General features: G+C 38.2%; 1 long non-coding RNA gene across 1 annotated transcript; it reads left to right on the top strand.

Annotated features, from left to right (window-relative positions):
- The first annotated feature begins 8689 nt into the window (after positions 1 to 8689).
- LOC140927255 (uncharacterized) lies at positions 8690 to 19177 on the top strand. The gene is made up of 3 exons (XR_012164551.1): positions 8690 to 8864; positions 13467 to 13529; positions 19135 to 19177. It is a non-coding gene; the product is annotated as an uncharacterized lncRNA (long non-coding RNA).
- The last annotated feature ends 164 nt before the right edge of the window (positions 19178 to 19341 follow it).

Below are 19341 nucleotides of genomic sequence, written 5' to 3'. Positions count from 1 at the left end.
TAAGCAAAAAACTCTAATTGGAGGGCGTCTGAGTCTTGGTTTAAATGGTCAAAATCATAGACCTTCTCACGGTTTTGGAAACCATCTTATATTTAACAGTTATTCCACGAGACGGCGCGTTGGATATCAGATGGTTGTAGCCAATGAGGCGCGTAGCGCCGAGTTGGTTACAATTATCTCATATCTAACAAGCGCGAGTGGAATAATTGTTTTATTAAAAACGCCCACAAAATATTGAGAATTCTTCCAGACTTTATTTGTAAAAACAACCGATTTTACCAGAATTTGGAGAGCATGGTATAATGGCTCATATACCATGATGGCTAAGCCAATCAGAGCTCTAGAATTGCATTATCCAATGGTTCAATTTTTAATTTTTTTTCACCTTTGTTTAAAGGAATAATATCGAGTAGGCAAACGTGCGAAAAATAGCAGTTTTTGTATGAGAATCTAATGTCGAGTAATTTCCGTAAAACGGCTGTTCTGAAAGATACACAGCAAAGAAGTACACCAACAAGTTTTGGGGGCTGTACCTGTGCTTAAATTTCTCCAGTCGCTTGCTTTAAGTTTAAGTTTATTTATAAAAGAAGATACATAAAAACTGCTGTACAATCAATCCGACTGACCTGCACGTAGATAAACTAATCGAGGAAGGTCAGTCTCACAAGTTCTAAATATTACAGATTTCAGTAAAAGAGTTTGAAAAAAAGAGATCAAGAAAGTATCAGTTTAGCAAAACAGAGAGAACTCACGTATATTAAGTAAAATGGTTCCACGTTAAATCAAAAACGGAAAACTAATTAAAGAACGTCAGTTTTTGTATTTTTGCATTTAGTTCGCTTATTTCATTTCTTAAGGATTGGTTTTCCTGTCTTAGCTTTTTAGTCTTCTCTTCGGTCATTGCGTTACAGTCGAGAAAATCTTAAAATTTAATCGTTCGTAGAGCTCTTATGAACGTGACCGCTAAGCTCAGGCGCACGCTTATTATCAATTGTTGGTTTTCACTTGACGTCACTAAAATTCAAACTACAACCCTATCGATACTACCAGGATTTTACTTCCACGATGTATTAGAGCAGTCGAAAACTAATTTTCATACAAATTTTTGCTTTAAAAGTGTTCTTGGTTTTGTGATAGAGTACGCTTCAATTTCTACATGACAGCGAAGCGGAGTTGTCATGTAGATTTAAAAAATGACTTATTTCAAGGAATTTTGCCCTTTAAACAGTTCATGTATTAGAAAAAGCATTACTTTAATGTTTATGAGTTCCTCGAAGAATAAGTTCACGCTTTTGTAGCAAAACTCGGTAACAGATGTTTCTGCTGGTTTCCGTCCGCCATGTTGGTACTCATCCGGATGAGCACCAGCATAGCGTCTCCCGTACAAATCTCAATAAATTTGGGTAAAACCTTTCTTCCGATATCTCGTACACGAAATATTCCTCTGACCTGAATCTTGGCGAGGGTCTCTGCATATTTACCTCCTTTCATTTCCCAGATTCTGGACTTAATCTATTGAACGGTTTTGACTTTTATTTTGATCTATTTTGAATGGCGTGACACTGAAAACCAGTAATTATTTTAGATTTTCCATATAGTTATCTGCAATTTTTCCCGGGAAATTTTAGTCGGCAGGAAGAAAAAAAAATAACAGGCAAATGTATAGAAAATTTTAAAAAATGGTTCTAGCGCAAGTAACGCCGTAGAATCCTTTGGAGTGAAGCTTTAGTAGTACATTTCATGAAAGCCCTTTTGCGGAAATTATTCGACTTTAGATTCTCATACAAACTCTGCGGTAATTTCCTACGCGGTTGCCTACTCGTCAAGATGGCTTACAAAACCGCGATAAGGTCTATCATATAATGCATGTCTTGGACAGCCAGCAGGTCCCTTCACTTCATGCCGCCACGGACTTGTCTGCGGCGCCGTACCGCTCCTACTTTTGTCCCTTTTCGCACCTGATAACGATTTAATATCCCTCTAATGCAGAAAAAAAGTTTAACACTTATAAACACCCTTGTGCAATTTGCATTAAACGAGAAATAAATATTAAGTACAACAAAGAAACGCTCGAAAAAAAAAAAGAGATCCTAGCGGGAACAATTTGCATTACAAAATTTTGTCACTCTTATCTCATCTTTTTACTTCTCAAATTGTTTTCATCGTGCTTATCAGATGGGCCGTAGTGTCTTGTAAAGTTCTACCACCCCTCATCAAGGCCCCTGATCAAAGTACCCACGTTTTAGTTGCCCTAAAAAAATAACACTTGTGGACCAATACTAAATAAAAGTTTTTTGTCTCTTGCTTGGCAGGCAAAGTGTACCGTGTTGTTGACACTAGCTCTTGCAGGTGTATGCTAAATAATTTTCATCAAAACCAGTCTTAAAAGAAGCAGCTATGCATGTGTTCAAATTTACATCGATTAAGTTGGATGGAAGAAAACGCGTGGACATCTTACCAAGGTACTATGATATTGCAGCTTTAGAGCCATAACATCGTAGTAAATATTAATTATATTTTAAAATATTCATCCTCTTAGTTTAGACGGGTTTGCGCTTTTTGTCGGCAAAAAGCTCGTAAATGGATATTCAAAAAAACTGTCCCTGGAACCATTGAAAACAGTTAGCAAAATTGAAAGGTTGGAAATGCATAGTTTATATTTTGCGGTTGGATATTCAGACTACCCTAAGCGATGAACTTCGGGATCAGTTGTAATGCTGTACGAAGGAAATAATTTGAAAAAAACTAGCTTTTAATCGCCAAAGGTTTTTTATCTTAAAGATAGTGCCATGTCACTTGTTAAAAAGATGTCCGCTTAAGCTCAAATACTGCATGCAAATGTTTTAAATTAGCAAAGTTTCCTTATGTCAACGATGTGTACTGTGTTAAAAGGATCCGCGTTTAATTTACTGTGATTTTAAAACCTTACTAATCTTGCCACAGAACTTATCTCAAGCCTATTTACCAACTTTCTAGCTTGCAAATGGAAAAAGAGCAAACTAAAATTACAAACAAAATAGTTCACCAAAGAGATATAGAGCATCAGTAAGAGGTTTTCGTCTTCTTGAGCTCAGATGAAACAAACAATCAGAAGCTGAATATTCGTTTAACCAGATGTGATAAACAGTACCAACATGCGTCGAACAGTCTTTTTTTCTTGGAATATCTGCTAATTGATATAAAATTATTTTTCTAACGGTTATTTTAAAACGATCTTAAGTTTCAAAACAAAACCACGCAATCTAAATATAATAAAAAGAAAAGGTACTTGGGTTTTACAAAGGTAAAAAAAGTTTGAAATAAATAGTGAGCTCGTACAATTCCAAAATGAGGTTATAAAATGCGGGATGCGCGGTTTTTTCCCAGTTCAGTAGCTAGTTGTTGTAACAACAACTGAACTTGGTTGTTTGTTTTTCTTTTATTATTATTTTTGAGCATAATTTGAGCATCTATTTGTTCAGATATAGGTAAAAAAAACTGATATAAGCTTCAATAGCAGAATTCTTTGAATTCAAGGTGCTCATTAAATTTCGCTTTAGATGTAAAGTCTTAACTTAAAATACCAAAGAGACGGAAATTGTATTCATTTGGGAGCAATTATTGCTTCACCTGAAATTTTAACGGTTTCCAGCGATAAAATACGCTTTCTACTTCCTGACATATCAAGTCTTAACATTTAAACTTAAACGGAGAAAGCCGCTCACAAGTTATCAATCTGCTAGTGTGTTATGCTTGTCACAAAAAAACTGATCTTCTGAGACCTAATTCAAGCTTATGGTCCTTAACTTTACAAAATTGGCATTTATTTGAATTTAGCTTTAAAGTTGACAAAAAAAGCTGCGTGCAAACCAAATTTACTGAATGGCTTAATTTCGTTCCCGTAAGCAAAGTTGCTTTGAATTGGAATAAATCAGCTAAATTTCAAGGCGAGCGTTTAATAAAGAAGTGCTTTTTTTATTCCTCGATTAAAGGCACACAGATGCAGTGGTAACAGATTTTGAAAAGAACGAATTTTAGAGACCTGTACGGATTACCTCATATTCAAATTTACATCTAAGAGCCGACTATAATGACTTAAGACATATGGGCCAATATCACACCTTTGATGCAGCTGAATACGATCACACTAAAATCTGAATTACAGATGTTACTAGAACAGGAAACAGAGCGGAATGCAGGGGCACGAGCACGGGGAACGCGAAAATGAAAAATGGGAATAAACCTAACTTAAATCCTATTCAGTAACTCACTAATCATCTGTTTTCTTTCCATTTTTAATTTTCCCATCATGAAAAATCCGTTCACGCTAGCTGTTCACTGTTCCCTGTTCCTCTGGTTTTAACAACATCCTCTAATAATTCTAACATGGAATAAAGCTAAACTAGAAACATTTTTCAAAAAAATCTTAAGTCGCGTAGAAACGGAAAAAAAAGCCATCCAATTAAAGGAGGATATGCAATTTTGTTCGATTTCAATTAAAATTACTTCGACATATCACATGACACGTTGTATCCAATAAAATTTAGGTAACTTTCCTTTCTTCGAATTAAAACTGTCCACTTTTGTCGCAGCTAAGCGCCTATTTGACGTATCGCTAGCATTAACGCTGGCTAACTTAAAAAAAATGCTCATTGCTATTTAACAGTTACTATCACACTTAAACCGTTAAAAAAGTGAGTGAATATTGGGAGTGCTGAAGGAAACGTCCGGAGGAATTATTCCCCCTTTCGGACTTAATTTTCGGTAAGTCGAAAACATTTTTTGATCTTAAATTACCTGTTCCGAATTTTTAAAGAATCTTTTCCTGAAAAGGTTTCTTTACGTCTTTCATTTTATGCCGTGATAATTTTTGTGTGTGAGAATACTCGAATGCACACTAACAAAACGAGGAAAAAACATTAATTTTAGAGAGCGCATCATATTATTGATGGCTTGAGATAAGCTTATCATGTTGACAGGGTGCTCGGTTAATATGCACAAACGTCTTTTTCGTCCCGATTTCATTCAACACTGATGATTTTATTTGCTGTTGCAGCATATGAGGGTAATAAGTTAAGTTATGGGAAAGTCTGATATTGCACCCTTTAATTACCCGGTGGAGTACAAAAATAAGTTTAAAAAACGAGAAATGATAAATTCGCGACTGTCCGAATTTTCCAAAAATTTATCATTATTTTAAAATTCAGTAAAAGATGCAATTTGCATTGCATCATTTCAATGCTAAAACCTGCTCTTCATCAGTTCAATTTTGTAAACTCAGTATAAACACGCAATATAGGCAGTCATTGTAAACAAGCCAAAAAAAACACCTTGCCCACTTATTTAGCACCTGTATGTTGTCCTGTACTTAGGCACGTTCCGAGAGCAGGAGGCGTTGATGGACATGCAGGCACTGAGCGATATGATATCATACGGTAAAGGGACGAGAATATTGAAAGAGAGGCCTTTGTCTATATAATCAATTTGGCGAGGCTGGACAATATGAACTCCTGTGACTCTTCTCCAAATCGGGCGGCATCATATGTTTTAGGGTTGCGCCTTGCTGTGTTGTGTGTGCGAATTAATATTTAAGCAATAGAAAACGTTTTCTGTGTTTGCATTGATTTTATAAATTAACTTTCCTGAGAGAAAACGCAAAACTCTTTGTTAACCAGTCTCAAAGTCTCCTACACGAAGTCTTGCAAGCGTAATCAATTCTTGTTTTGCAAAAAAAATGCCTTCTAAAAGACAGATTTTTCTCGCTTTTATAAAATGTCAGCTTAAGCGAAAAAAAATTGACACAGCATGTTCATGAAGATTCTTTAAGTTTCAGCTGACGAGAGAATGGGTAAATAAAGTAAACTTGTCGAGTTTTCAACTCCAAAACGTTTTCAAATTCGTGCTTGCGTGATTAGTGCGCGAAAAGCAAAATATCTTGACGTCACAACCATGATTATATACTGTCATGCAAACACGCCTCTCGGCCAATCAGACCGCGCGTACTTTTATAAAATATTATAGAAGGCTACCCACCTACCCCTCTCCCAAGACAACGTCAGCATTAGCTTCTACCGGTAATTATGGCAAAATCATGCCCATTGTTATATGACGTCACATCATCTCATCTTAGTGTCCCCAACAACTCCTACTTGTTTTTTGTTCCAATAAATATACGTAGCCGCTGTTCACGTAAGTGAAAATGCCTCGTCCACATTAATCCGGATATTATTGAAGCCGCATATACAGAGTCCACTGTACAGAGTCCACTTCCGGACTCTGAGTAGCGTTTTCAATAAGATGCGGTTTTGTTGAGCGGATTCACTGGTTTCGTGCGAACGATTCGTACAAAAAAAATTCCGGATGAAGGAGCGAGACGTGGGTAGACGCTTACACCATGGACAACTAGGGCAAGCACGTCACTTGAACAAGAGGGAACATTGGGGCGAGCGTACGTGTTTTACCCGGTGAGAGAAGGAAGAGAAAGACTGGGCCGAGCATGCACCGATAAAAGAAGAGACGACTAGTCTCGAGCTTATCCCATAACTTAGTGTGAAGTAAAAGACCGTTCCACGGTTTTCGACATACATACATACATACATACATAATATTTTTTTTTTTTAAACAAGATAATTTTTAAAGTTATAAATGCTTGTGGGGTCGTGTGTTTAAGAATTAAATTAACCTAATCTACATCAAAACATACAAACAAATTATATACATTATATGGACACAGTGATCAGTAATATATAATATAGACTTACATTCGAACTTGAAATCTATAAAATAATCTTCAGCGCTGACACGCTTCCTGAGCTCATTAAAATTCAGGGTCGCAGATGCTTCCCTGTCATTGTAGGACAAGGAAAGACATTGAAGGAACAACATGGACAAGTTAGGAAAAATCTGTCGACACCACTGGAAATAGCGCCTTAATATTAGTAAAATTACCAAGTTTGAAGGTGATACATTTTAACCCTTTAAACCCCAACATCAAAATTCAAGTTGTCATTCCCTATACGTTTTCAATAGAAGTAGCGGGGAGAATTTGTTGAAGTGTCAATTAGATTTATCTTGTGTGATCATGTCCTTAATTCTCATGACCACTCTGTTTTATAAAGCCGTGATATAACTAGGAGAAATTTGATGCTGATCACTCTTGGGGCTTAAAGGGTTAAGCGAGCGAAGATATAGCTCCACAAAGCTGCGAAAATTTACAGACTTTTGTATAATGGGGAGGAGGTGGGGCAAGTTTGTGCTCCCTTCATACAAGCGTCTGTAAAATGTTGCGACTTTGAGAAGCTGTATCTTCTCTCGCTTAAGACGTATCACTTTCAAACTTGGCAATTTTATTAGTTTTAAGGCGTTCTTTCCATTGGTGTAGACAGATTTTCCTTAACTTGTCCATGTCAAAAGTTGAAAAAAACCGTGGAAGGGTCTATTTTTCTGTTGGAGCGTCTGCATGTCCAGGGAAGACTGGGATAAGTACGGGTGCCAAAAACAGAGAGACTACACTCTTTTGTTTTTCTACAAGAATATGTTTAAAAGAAAACTGAAATTAGCGAAATTTGAAGCTGAAATTTAAGCTGAAATTTGAAATTTGAGATTTGAGGCTGAAATTTGCCAAAATTTTAAGAATATCTTAAGAATAAACCCCAGGTTGAGATATTGAAAAGGATATATTTTTGTGTGTTCAAAAGCTGTAAATACAATACAATTATACGTTTTCTCTAAAGGGGAAAACTAGGCAACAAAACGAAAAACCTGCACCAACCGTAATTGATACCCCAATATATTCTAAAACGAAAATGTCATTAGCTATAATCTAAGAATAATACAAGAATATTCAGCCTAAAATCGGTAGAAAAATAAGAATATTCAGCCCGGCCCGGGAAAACAACATTCTATTAAAAAAAAGAGTGTGCTGGTACCTTGCTTTCTTTAGTGAAAGTAAAATTGAGAGCTAAAACGTCAACTGACTCGTCATGCAATCCTCCTATACTGCGTGACGAGCCAAAGGGACGTTTGCACAATCAGAAGTTTGCTTTCTGGGTTGCTTCTGATGTAGGTGTCGAAAAATAATACACTCAAATTTGACTAAATCTATTGTTTTCGGAGACAACAATGAAGTGCCTCTTCAAAGAGCTAAGCTTCCAATTTAAAGGGTAGGTTGACTTGGAAACTCCAACAAAGGGAATGATAGGGTGGCTATTATTGAATGAAATTAAGCTATAGCTAGCCATTTCAAAAATAGCTTAATAACCATAGGCTATACCTGGTATTAAAATCACGGGATAATAATAAGCCGATGCTGAGCTCAAAAAGTGTTTATATCGGTGATTTTCTTTGTTTTTCTTTAGCACAACAATATTCTTGACAGGTTCTAATTTACCAAAATTACAACGTTTCGAGAGAACATAGAGAGCCGTTTCAATAACAATACCCGCACACCTGAAAAAATATTCTAGTCCTAATTTTTTTACTGCGCAATCAGCCCATTGAAAAAGCACAAGCTGCCCATTCATGAGCTCGTATGCTGATTCACGGTAAAAAAAAACATAAAAACGGCAAAATTTGTTCCATTGTACTAATTAAGAATTCATTTCCCGAAACGGCGCTAACAATATGTTGCAGCTGTCTTAAAAGCTTATCGTCAAACTGGGTCTTTATTGGCCTTGTGACCAAACATTTCCTCTCAACATAAGCAACTGCTTAAACTTTGTGCTATCATTTGCGTCTGCAAAGGCGAATCCGGCTTCAGAAAACTTAATGTAGGAACATAACGCGCTTCTCAATGCTGTACATAGAGTTGAGCGAGTATACGGCTCCTGGCGAGTGACAATTTACCTCAATCAAGCAGAGGGGAAATAGCAAATATGGCAACTGAGGTCTGTTTTCTGTGTTTTTGGTTTGGTTTTGTCTTGTTTTGCATTTTAATAACTTTTCGGGATTTTTTTGTTACTCTTGTCGTGGCTTTGATCTTTAGTAAATTTATTTTTTGGCTTTTCTTTGAGTGTGTGAGATTGCAAAAACAGTATTGTGGAAAATACGTACTTTTATTTTTCTTCAGAGAAAGCGTGAAAACAGTATGTTTTTTATTCAAATATTTTAAAGAATAACTTTTATCCAAAACCAAGGGAATGAATATTCGCTCATCAGAAACTCAGTAGAATTAGAAAACAATACATGTTTTCATTTTCTAGTAAGAATGAACTCCTTATACTCATGCACTTTTTAAACAAATTAATATCCTTTGTTTGCAAGAAGCAGATGAACAACTTTATGAGCAAAGGTAACAAATATTGACCATTTCAAATTCAGCAATTAGTTATCAGTTTACTTGCAGATGGTTAAGGCTTTATTTCATATCTGAATTATATCGAACATTAGTCAGTGAACAAAAAAATTTCCTTGAAATGTAGCACATGCACAGATTAAAAGATTTAGCAGTGCAGAATTTTTATTCTCGTTCGTGATATCTTGTTTAAACTAGCTGACAAAATATGGCCTTTTTTATGATTGGCGAGCCATGTTTGCATGCACGTAAAGATCGGATTGGAAAAAAATAATGTCACATGGTCTGTCTTGTTTGAAAGAAGTTTTAAAACCGGCTGGATAAATCGTGGCCTTCAAGAGCTACCACTCTCGACCTATTCCGAGCCCAGGAATGAAAAAAAAATCCAATAAAAGCAACCTAAACCATGCCCGGTTGAGATTGATAATTGTGTAGGTCAGGTTTGAACGTAGTAGTACCAGCCTTCACAAGTAAACAATATGGACTTGAAGATCCAACGACGCTACGGCGACAAGAACGTCGCTTAAAAAGTGAATTTGCGTTCTTTCAGTCTTTATAGCGATTATTCCTAACCACTTACTTTGTGAACTGTAGGCGAACCCTCCTGAAGCTGAATTTCAAGGGACCAAATTCAAGCTCGGAAAGAGAAATAAAATTTCGTCGTTGCTTGTTTACGTCCTCTAAAAAACACGAAATTAGGCATTTTCACGTCGTAGTCGTGCAAAAACGGGAAAGAAATGTACAAAAAAGAGTGATGCACGTGCGAAGTTGTTGTTTTTCTTACTGAACCTATTGTTTTTTGACGTTCTCGATTTCGTCCGCGCCGTTGGATCTTAAGGTCACTACTAACGACGCGATGAAACCCGATCTATACATTTTGCTTTTGTAATGGCGACGTTATCTTTAATAATGACACTGAAGGCTTCACAATTACTTAAATCAGGTGGATTACAAGACCTCTCGATGCGGCTGGCATGAAAAAAAACGTCTCTCTAAAAAATGTCTGCGCCATCCTGACCAGGGCGGATAAAGGTTGGGCGGTGAAACGAGCGCTCCGCTCTTCATTTAATGTGTGATGCGTAGTAGGACTGGCACGAGCGCTCTTTCCGCGCTTCCGGTGCGCTTGAAGGCCGGTGAAATTTTCCTTTTTGCAAACCGGAAATCCTATTTTCTTTCTGTAATTTCAGGCTACAATGTTAAATAGATGAATTCGTTTCATAACAATATCAATAGACAGTTTCATATGTTTGTGTCTGTACGTCTAGAAGTCAAACTTGTTGGTCGTATAATGCCAAAATTTGAGTTTAATTTGAAAGTGTTGAATACCTCCTCCTTCCACTAAATATCACCTAATCGTCTTTCGCCGTTTCGTTTGCAAAAGCTTAACACTTTTTAACCTCAATTTTTACATATATTAAAGGGGGATAAATTTTATATAACATAACAGAAAATTAGATTGATATATATTGATATAGTGGCGTTGTACTTCTTCAAACTTTGCTTCTCGGGTGCAACGCTCCATGGCGATTCGCGAAATGCGTTGCAAATCCGGCAACCGCATGTAAACAAAATTTATTGAGGTTACTTTTAAGGTTTTTCTCCGTTTTTCTCTCTAAAACAAAACAAGGTAAACAATAAAAACTGAGGGGAAACTAATTTTGAAGTTTCGAAGAAACAGAAAGACGTATGAGATGTTTTTTTCAAACTTAAAAAGAAGGATAATGGTGATTGAAATTAGCATAATTTCACCTTGCACGAGCTGCACGCATTTATAAAATACACGTCATCTAGTCAGTGAAACACCATCTGCTGTCTTTTAGTTTTGCCATGGATGAGATTTTCCTTCGTGTTTTAGACAGTACTTAGTTGTTTTTGTTTTGAAATAACATCGACATTGGCGAGTAGCAGAACGAAAATATAATTCAGTGGTAGAGTCATGGAAGTAATAAAAGAAACCCTTTGAAAGAGATGTTTGTCTACTCCAACTAAACCTCCCGCAAAAAATAGCAACATTTGCCTCTCGGAGACAGCGTACCAGCACAAAGGAACGAGGAAGAAGTGCAAGAAAATAAATCAAGCTGCCATAATTCAGTGACAGCGGCAGTATCTAATGCACAAACCACATCGCAACATCGCAAGCCCTGACCGAAGTCGAAAACAAGCGACATTTCTAAGCAGAGTCCCAGTCCACTGCATCACACCTTTTTGCTCGGACGCGCTTGTTTCACCGCCCAACCTTTATCCACCCTGATCCTGACGCTAGCAACGCCCGTTTGAAATTAACTTGGAACCAGTCCTTCCGCGGCGTGAGGATTAGTGCTCGCGCGAGTTACATGCAAATTTGAAAACAAGAAAAAAGCAAATGTCGATGAAAACTTAGAAAACAAGAACGCTCTTACAGCGGCGTTCAGTCTCGCTTGGTTGGAGATTAGATCGAGAAATTAGGGGGCAATTAATTCTACACGAAACGGGATTTACTCGCTAAAGGTTTTTTACTTCAGGATATTTACTTTTTATGTGTTTCTAAATTGATTTAGTACGCGTGTTAGCGACGACTGCAAATACGTCTGCTGTCGCAGGCTATACGTGTGTATAAATAAACGAAAATTCAAGGGCCTCGATTCCAGAGAAATTACATCATTGGCAGAGATCAAAAAGGTGATTTACATGGCACGTCATTTCAATCATCGCCGAAAATAAACCGCATGCTCATCACAAGACATTTGCATACAATGAAAGTTTAGAACACTCGACCATCGCAGTTTGCCAATTAAGATTCTTATTCTTTTTTTTTTTTTCAACCACTCAGTAGTGTTCACATGGTCCAAAGTAATCAACGCTTTCAGGCGATAGAATTCGTGGACCGACACATTTCGGAAAAGTTCTAAATTTAATCTTTCCTAAGCGTTCTTCGCAAAACATACGTGGCTTCGGTCACGCAACGATTCTTATTCCCAGTTTCCACAATCTCTGCTAGGAACCCCTGGCACCATGATCTATCGTTTGTGTCATGAATACGCTTATGCAAGCGAGACTAAAAACTGCAAAACAGCTTTGTGAAAGTGTTTTCCCATGACGATGGAATAAAGGCCAGCTTAACTTCAATTTCTGTTGTTCTCGTACGTGCGGTAAAGCGAAACCTTCGGAGCCGAAGGGACTGGGTTCGATACCTGCTATCTCCTACTCTCTGTTTTATAGAGCGTTGTTATGACAAGGAGGAATTTGATACTGATCGTTCTTAGGGCTTTTTGAAAAGGTTAAATAGGTTATTATGCTCCGTTATTTTAAAAACGTAAGGTATTCGTTATTGTGAGGAATGGCGTTTCAGAAACGTGCTCTCAGTTATATAATTCTGAATTTAATTTAGCTATTCGTAATTGTTTTATGTGTTGATTGAGTTTTACTAGTTTTAATCGTTTGTAGTATTAAACAATGAAAATCACAATGTGGGAAAATGCAAACACGAATCTGTCATTTTTACCATGCAAACATTCAATTAAAATGTCACAAATTTGCATAAATTCAGAAGAATGGCATTTTAACATTTTCATCTTTAATTTGGTCATTTCGTTACGACATTTGCGTGCTTAATCTTGGCCAGAAATTACAATAGTCTCAGAACCGTATCTGCAAATGGTTTAACTTTGCAATTTTGCAACTTTTAGACGTCGCTACACAACGTGACTGCCTTGAGGTACGATTTTGTTTTGCAAGTTTTTGATGGACATTCGGTCCGTTTTCACTTGTCGCGATGTTTCGCTACATACGTTTTCCACAGATAAAGCACGGCAAACATGTTGGCAATAGAAAAAAAAAGGTGTTGAAAAACCAAGGTACACTGAGTGAAACAAACTATTAAATAATTTGAATTTTCTCTTTGGAAAATAATTGTCCTAGTAGTACACGGCGTTAAACGTTTATGCTTCGGACTACAGGTACACGTCATTGCCCTATTTTCTTACAGACTGTTCATTGCCAGTAAGCTCATGTCCTCCAAGAGGACTATTTTTTGTCTCTTGTAACAGAGAATATGGGGGTGGGAAGGGCAACCTCCCCTTCCCCCAGCCATCCCCCCCCCGCCCTGCAACTCACACCCCCTGCTTTTGTATAAAACTTGCGAGAGGTTTAATTTGTCGCATGATCAGGATAACAGGAGGTTTAAAGCCATCTGATACAGTTATTTTTTCACATACAGGTGAAAAACAATCAACGCAGAAAAATTGGAGCATCCAGAATTAATATGTTGACGATTTTCGTGGTAAGGATACAATGTTCCATAGTTCTCAGTTATTGTTTATCTTCCCAAGGCGAGCTTGCTAGTGGCAGCTTTTAAAGAAATACCGTTAATTACGTGAATTTTTGTAATATTGTCGTAAAATGGAATCACAGTTGTCAAGAATTGTAACAACCAAGCTATCGTAAATTGTCATAGGTCATAAAATAAAAGCTGCGGGCTTGTATATATATATCTACTGTAATTTTCCCGACATTATCAGCCACCACTGGCTTCCCAGCAGAAATTCCATGCTGATGATGCGTCACTACCCAGATCTGGTTAGTGCTTCTGATTGGTCGTGCCACGTGTGAAGTTTACTTCAGCCAATCAGACGCACTACCCAAATTTGAGTAGTGAAACGCGTCATCGTCGTTTCTCAGACGTCATTTCGAGGGGAAACCAGTGGCGGCGTCGAGAGATGTCAGCTGTTTTCTCAGGTTACGAAATTAGAGAGCTTTAGATTTGAGCACGAGTACGAGTACGAGATTTAACTTAAAGTTTTTGCGCGTGTTCTCAAAAAATAGACGCCCCGGAAAGCGTCATTTAACTTCTTTTCACCAAAAACGTTAGTACAGTTGTTTATCCTGAAGGAGGTTAAGCCCTCTACCGATAGCAAAATGATAAAACTTTTTACATTTGGTAGCTGGTTCCCGCCGCTACGACATTCTCGCTAAAATCCATTGTAGAATGACGGCGGCTATCACGTTTTCCCGCCAAAATGACAATGGGTCACGCCCGCGCACTACCTAGTATGAGAAAATCTCGTACTAGTAGTCGTCCTTGTCCCCGGATCTAAAGCTGTCTATTATTACAATGTGACAGCATACCATTGCTGGAAGCAAATGTCGCTTTGCCTTTAATACATGTCAATAGAGATTCTTCGTACAAGTTTCATTTATCAAATAGACTGAATAAGGAACTTCATTTTATTTGTATAATGCATATACGCCTAGCTAAGCACGGACGAAACTAATCTAAGAAAGACTAATAAGGGATGTTCGACGGTGTGACTCACATAAGGTGAAAAGAAATTGTTTTGGCGTGTGAGGCACTAAGATCTGAAAATATTAGGTCGGCAAAATGGGATTTCTCTGCCCTTTCTCCTTCTCTTGTTCAGGAACCACTTTTCAGAATCGTTCCCCTACAAGGTTCCGCAATGTGGTTTCCTTTCTTCTTTCTTTTCAGTTATATCGAGTTTGACCACAAACATCTGGTTTAAAAGTGAAACTAAATCACAGCTAGCCTGCGTAGCAAGCGTTTCCTCGCGAGTTCGTCGAGAAAGTTGGGACTAGAGCAAAAAAAAAAAAGGAATGACGGGGGAGGGGGAGGGGAATGAAGGAACCGCTTGCCCGCAAACCCCACAATTTTGAAAAACTGCGTTCGCCCACGAACGCAGCTTCTGATTGGCGCGGTGCTGGTAGTGTTGATTACTTAGCACTCGAAACATCAATTAAACTAGGTATGCTTTGTTTACGTGCGTCACAGATCTGGTTTCATCCGATTTGTGGTCGCAGATTACAAATGCTTTGGACTGATGTTTATTTGAATCGTGTTTGTGCGAAGGTTTATAAGATCAAAGTCTTCAAAGTATAATTGGAGATCGAGCAGTGGAGACTAGGGAAGGCCAATTTCTTGGGAATGACGGCGTGCAGATCTGAATGGAAAAAATGGACTGTTTGTTGGAGATGACATCAACGTAAATCAGAACATCGGTACTCGACACTACCTAGAGCCGCCTTGGACAAGCGATTTATCAGCTTTTTGAAATGAAAAGATTATTTTTGTTTATTGGAAATTTAGCGGCATGTATTGTAGAGAACGTTTCGACATGGGCTGACGAGCATCAGCTCTGCAAACCTTATAGCCGGCGGAGTGAATTGTTCCGGACAAATCATTTTTGACGTTTCGACAAGGTTTCAGACGAGATAAAGCCACACAAAAAACAAGAAATTCCGCAGCAATCGCTCAGAGTTATAACCTTCTTTTATCGTAAACCGTTTTTATTACAGTTTTTGCAATCGCCTGGAACGTGTTCTATTGGAGATCAAAGTAATTTTACAAATCTGGTAATCCAGGGGTAATACTTCTATTTTGACGAGCTGTCAATTTGCAAATCAACCGAACCGCGAAATATCAAGGGGCGTTTTCCAGAATCGTGGGGTTTGCGGGCAAGCGTTTCCTCTTCTCCCCTCCCCCTCCCCCTTCCACCTTTTTTTTTTGCTCTCGCTCTAACTTTCGCGCAGTAACTCGATTGGAAACACTTGCTACGCAGGCTAAATCACAGCAACTGTTCTCTTTTTAAGGAGAACTGTGATTAAGTTTCACTTTTTTCTCTGTTTGTTTTCTAACTTTTTACAAACCAAAGCTAACATGGGTAGTATTGATGGCCCACTTGGCAAACTCTAGGAAGGGGGGTATAGGGTATTGCTCAATTGCTTAGACCCCTAAATTATTCAAGATGACGTCAACAAAAATTCAAGATGGCGCCTCATCGTCGGGTCGTCTTCGGGTACTCTTCGGGTCATGCTCGGGTCATATTCGTCGGAAATCGGAAGTTATATATCTGGATGAAGGGTTCAGCTCACACTTGAAGGATAGTGTCCCCCTGCGCAGTACGCTTGCGCAGAAGTAAAACTTGTGCAAAAACATTTTTTAAGCTTTATGATGTTTTTATTGTTTTTATTGTACTGCCCTTCTATAAAGTCAATTACAGTCTTAAACTAAATGCCTTGCAAAGTTCCTAGACTTTTTTACACTGTTCTGTAGGTAAATGTAAACTGCGTTTAAAAGTCTCTTGTAATTCCAGTAAAGCATCTGGGTAGTCATACAAATTCCTGACACCCTCAATAGCCGTTCGGGCTACCAGAGTCGGTAAAGCGTACTGTTTTTTGTCATTTGATTGCTTTACAAACGCAGAAAAAATAAAAAGATCTTTTACGTGCCCTTAATCTCACGGCACTTACTTTGAGGGAGTTTGAATAGCTATTAAAGCGGGCGGTAGTTTGAATAGCTATAGGAACATTAAAGCGCACGTGCTTGCTGACTTAGCGAATTTGCATGCGCTTTGTCTTTTCAAGTTAAAGAAAATTAGCATACGAAACCATTGACTGGAACGGGTGGCTTATAAAAACCCACACGTTTTCACTTTGAGTATTCTCAACATGTCTCTAGTACTACATTCTTCTCGAGGCAAAGCTTTTCAGCGAGTGATCCAACAGAAAGACTCCAAACTACACGCTTGTGCTGGTCCTACTGTTTGGACAATGTTAGTCACCGTCCCCTTCTTTTCAATACTATATGACGAGAGAGATTCAGGCAGAGTATCTCTTCATAGTCGCGGAGGTGTAGTAGATCTTCACAGAAATATGGCAATGAGGTACGAAGTGCAAGATCTTGGTGCGGATAGCTTCATTCATCGATTTTCTGACTACAAAGCAACGAGTGATGAAGACTTTGCGAAAAGACACGAGCAAGGCAGACCTGTCTTTCTACTGATTGATGATTCCTATACAAAAACTACCGAGTACAAAGCAAGGGCAGAAGCTGCGTTTGCTGAATACCACGCAGAAAAGGAACGGTCAAGAGAAATGTTCCGACAGATGCTACAGAAGAAAGCTTGAAGAAACAAACAAGCAATCACAAACGGCTCTTTTAGGAGCCACCACCTGAATAAAAGTTATGACCAATACTCAGTCTTGGTAGTATAGTGGTTAAGTATCCCTGTGTAAGGAGAGATTTTCCATGAATTCTTTATTTGCCTCGAATATCATATGTAGCTTTCAAATATTCGCTTTGACGTTGTTCTTAGTCACTCATACTGAATTTGCATAAAGAGGTTTTAGCCCCGCAAAAAGTCTCGTGCCATTTTACTTTCCTTTGTTTCATTTGTTTGTGTTCACTAAGTAATAATCATAGAAAAGCCAAAAGTATTCGTTAACAAACAAAAGAAATTGCTCGTTCTCATTTCAATTATATACATTTTACGTCAATGTTGCCTCTTGAAAGAATACTTAATTTCTTAATAACGGTTTATGTGACTTTAGTCTACTTTTCATGATTTTACTACCAGACGACATTTATTCATAGAAACGCCTTTCGTGTAGGTGCATCTCGTTTTAATTGCAACTTAGTTATATTTATTTGCGAAAGTATATTTCATTAAATTGTTAGTTAAGGAGAGGTGATAACCGAATTTGAATATGAAAGGTTTTGCTGTCTTGTAATTTTAAAATTAGATTGGTTTTTGTTTAAGGTGAAAACTTTCAAGTAGTCTGCGCTTTTCCTGTTTAAACAGCTGATAGCTGAACTTGCAATTTAATTCATATTGTAACACTTTGTACATAAGCGCTGTTTTGCTGACCTGGCTAGGTCTTTGTGTCAGTACTTTTACTTTCTAAAATAGCAACAGTAACAAAAGATTTCAGGTTAAAACAGGGGCGGATCTAGGGGGAGGGTGCAGGGGGTGCGCCCCCCCCCCCCCCCCCCTTCCTGAGATGACCTGCGGTTTTCTAATACAACTGGTATTCTGCACCAAAAAACAAAAAAACTATTTGGTTTATTGGTGTTGAAGTAGAGCAAGAGACGAGTGCACCCCCTCCTAAAAAAAATCCTAGATCCGCCCCTGTAAAAATAGAAGTTGCATTTAGTTTTCATTTAACTCTAAGTGATTTCTGTTTATATTTCTATTGTATTCTTTTGTCTTCAATGGTTATAAAAATCATATATAAGTAAGTTAGTTTTTACTGATTTTTCGATTACATCGTCGATTACATTGCCGACTACATCGCCGATTATTTCGCCGTGTCCTACCCGAGTTATTGCTGTTGATCCGCTGAAGAATAAACGCTGTTGGAACCAAGTTTTGTTCTGTTTTATCTACTGCTGTACCAGTTAGTGGTCTGATCCCGGACCTCGAGAGAAGTGACGGCTCTTCTCCGCAAGCGCGTTGCTATTTGAGTCTAGTTTTCCCCAGTTTTATCGTGAGTCAAGCACCGAGTTCCCGTTGAGCCTTAAATTCGTTTCAAAGTGGAAAAACCTTCCGTCAGACCTGCCTGTCACGCAGGAGACGCGAGTTCGATTCTCGCCCAAGACAGCTCGTTCATTTTTATGTTTATTGCTCGGGACGGGTTCGATTGTGTAGTGGTTGAAAAGATCTTTTTATTTTTTCTGCGTTCGACTCTGGTAGCCCGAACGGCTATTGCGGGTGTCAGGAATTTGTATGACTACCCAGATGCTTCACTGGAATTACAAGGGACTTTTAAACGCAGTTTACATTTACCTACAGAACAGTGTAAAGAAGTCTAGGAACTTTGCAAGGCGTTTAGTTTAAGAATGTAATTGACTTTATAGATTCCGATTTATAGATTCCGATTTCCCTTACTTATAATAACGAATATGACCCGAGCATGACCCGAAGATCACCCGAAGACGACCCGACGTTGAGGCGCCACCTTGAATTTTTGATGACGTCATCTTGAATAATTTAGGGGTCTAAGCAATTGAGCAATACCCTATACCCCCCTTCCCTAGAGTGTGCCAAGTGGGCCATCAATACTACTAACATGGTTGTATCATTTTACATTTTTAGCTGATCTCCAGTCTTAATGCCATTGCTTCATCACAACGCAAAGGTAACTATTTACGTTCCTGGGAAACTGCCCAGCTAGTCCTCCCCTAAGCCAACATTTGGCCCAAAGTGAGAAATTAGTGTTGATGTTGGCTTAGGGGAAGGGTAGGTGGGCAGTTTCCCAGAAATAGTAGAATTGATTATTGTAATGGACTTCTCTATGGATTA

The sequence above is a fragment of the Porites lutea genome, chromosome 2 (assembly GCF_958299795.1).
Source record: "Porites lutea chromosome 2, jaPorLute2.1, whole genome shotgun sequence".
Classification (NCBI taxonomy): Eukaryota; Metazoa; Cnidaria; class Anthozoa; order Scleractinia; family Poritidae; genus Porites; species Porites lutea.
The sequence above is the reverse complement of the archived record's forward strand: the minus strand, read 5'-3'. Positions and strand labels throughout refer to the sequence as shown.